Below are 2,362 nucleotides of genomic sequence, written 5' to 3'. Positions count from 1 at the left end.
CCTGGACCGCCCACCGAGTTGCTAATGCCTTTCACCGTTGCTTCTCCACCGCGCCTCTGGCCCCAACTTTCCCCAGCCCAGACACGCGAGCGCGCGCGCACACACACACAGACACACACCCGCGTGCACACACACACACGCGCACACACGTACACACATGCCTCCCCTCCCTCGACCCCAGCTCTACTTCCCCGTGTAGTTTGGAGATGACAGATGCCTGTAGACTTTCACCAAACAAGCGGTGGGGGCAGCAGACTACAACAGTTATTTAATTAAAAGGCATTTTTCCTCTATTTCTCGCTCCAGCTCCCAGAATAGCTTTTTCACCCCTAGACCCCTGAGCACATGCCTGTCTCTCCAGATTACCAGTGGCCCGCTGACACCCATTTCCTTCCACGCCCCCCTTCCGGCGTCTACCCCCAGTTTTCCTGGGCCCCCCGAGTCACACCGACACGCACACCTACAGGCCGGCGGCGTGGAGCGTCTAGGGCACGATGCAGCCGGACTGCATTGCACAGTCATCAAAGTTAAGTGTGTGTGTTTGTGGGGTGCTTGTGCGCCCCGGGGGAGGCGCGGGGTCAGGAGCGGAGCCTCCACTCTGCACCCCACCCCCCCCACCTCCGCGGGTCAGGGGACGCCTCTACTTGAGATTGCAGCCATTTTAGGGAAAGAGGCGGCTCGGGCCCCGAGGGGAGTGGAGGGGGGACAGCACGTCGCGGGGGGCTCGTGGCTCTGCAGCCCCTCGGCGCAACTGGAAGGCGGGTAGGCGCCGGGCGCACAGGGGCGCGGCGCCCGCGGCGACTTGGGGAAGGTTGCGCTCGAGTTCCCTGGTTCTGCCTGGAGTTGTTCGGGGTAACGCGCCGGCTCCTGCCTCTTTCTCGGGTTCCCGCTGGGCTGGGAGGTGGTGGGGGAAGGTGTCGATGGCAGATTGGGCACGGGAGGAACGCGACAGAACCTGGAGACTGGAAAGCTAGCGATGGGGGAAGGGGGGGGTACCTCCTCACGCCGGTTGGCGCTGACCCAGACAGTGCGACCCACTTGGCCCCCCATCCTCCCCACCCCCTCCCGAGCCTCTGCCTCCCCACCGAGTACCAAGTGAGCGCGCGGCAGGGGGCAAGGGGCGCGACGCCGCCCGGCACCGAGCCACCCCTTACCTGGTTGGAAGGGGTTTCCCAGGAGGAGCCGTAGTTGTAAAAGAAGGAAGAGAAGAGGGTGTCTTCCGACAGCCCGCAGCCCGCCATGCTCTGGATGCAAATAAAATGAGGAAAGAAAAAAAAAAGCACACATACACAAAAGCAACCCAAAATTTTAAAAATCAAATTAAACCAATAAACCAAGAAGAAATTCTCTCGAAAATAAAGAAAAGGAGGGGGAAGGGAATGGCAAAGGGAACGGAAACTCTCGGCGGTGCTCCCTCTCCGGGAGAGGAGGGATGCTCGGGCTGCCGCCGCCGCCGCCGTCGCCGCCGCTGCCGCCTTCTCAAGACGGTACCTAGAGAGGTTCGTCCTGACTTGGGCAGCCGCCGCCGCCGCCTGTGCCGGCTGCGTGTGTGCGCGCGTGTGTGTGCGTGTGCGTGTGTGAGGTGTGTGCGCGCAGAGCGAGAGACCGCAGGGGAAGCGAGAGGGCGAGATAATGAGCTAGCCGGGATGGAGGCGCAGAGGCAGCGCGAGCGGGCGGGCGGGCGTGTGCGCGCGGGGGTGCGTGCGTGTGTGTGTATGTGTGTGGTGTGTGTGTGTGTGCGCGCGCGCGCGCCAGCGCGAGCGCGCGCGTGTGGCTGGGTGTGCGTCTGTTTGGGGAGCTCACCGGAGAGCCGGGGCCGTCACGTGGGCGCGCTGACTCCGCCGGCTGCCGGGGACAGCCTGTACTACAGCCCCGGCCACTAAATCAGCCCGCTCCGCCAGACCTTTGCAGCCCGCGGCCGGCCCGCCGCCTTCTCCGACCTCCTAGCCATCCCCGCCGAGCCATGCGCGCCCCGGGACGGCAGGGGGCGCGGGTGAGGCCGCGGGCAGGTGGATGGATGGGTGGGGAGTGGGCCGCCCTGAGCCTGGGAAGCGGAAAAATGCTTGAGGAAAAACACAGGCCCCCCCACGCTGCGTCCCGCACCCTCCTGGCAAGCCTTCCTTCCATCCTGTTTGAAGATTTTTTTTTTTTTAATTCCTAAAATTGCTTTTCCATGCAGAGACCCCTCTTCCAGCCACGGGAAAATTATTTTCACATAGTTGCTACGTCCTGCTTTTCTTTCTTTCGCGATCCCTCCAGCCCCCTGCGCTCGTGTCCACGCAGGCACAGACACACCGGTGCCTGCCTCCTCCCATCCCAAATGCAAACCCACTTCCTTTTGCCGGTTGCTGTAGTTAAGCTA

The 2,362-nt window shown here is 62.9% G+C and overlaps 1 protein-coding gene across 1 annotated transcript in view; it reads right to left on the bottom strand.

Annotated features, from left to right (window-relative positions):
• The window catches only part of PPARGC1A (peroxisome proliferator-activated receptor gamma, coactivator 1 alpha), a 711,903-nt gene extending 710,352 nt beyond the window's left edge, over positions 1-1,551 (bottom strand). Inside the window, exon 1 of the mRNA XM_011991302.1 lies at positions 1,155-1,551. The gene's annotated coding sequence lies outside the window, so the exon portion shown is untranslated. The remainder of the gene's footprint in view (positions 1-1,154) is intronic.
• Between the last annotated feature and the right edge of the window lie 811 nt (positions 1,552-2,362).

The sequence above is a fragment of the Mandrillus leucophaeus genome, unplaced genomic scaffold (genome assembly GCF_000951045.1).
Source record: "Mandrillus leucophaeus isolate KB7577 unplaced genomic scaffold, Mleu.le_1.0 Scaffold393, whole genome shotgun sequence".
In the NCBI taxonomy this organism is placed as follows: domain Eukaryota; kingdom Metazoa; phylum Chordata; class Mammalia; order Primates; family Cercopithecidae; genus Mandrillus; species Mandrillus leucophaeus.
The sequence above is the reverse complement of the archived record's forward strand: the minus strand, read 5'-3'. Positions and strand labels throughout refer to the sequence as shown.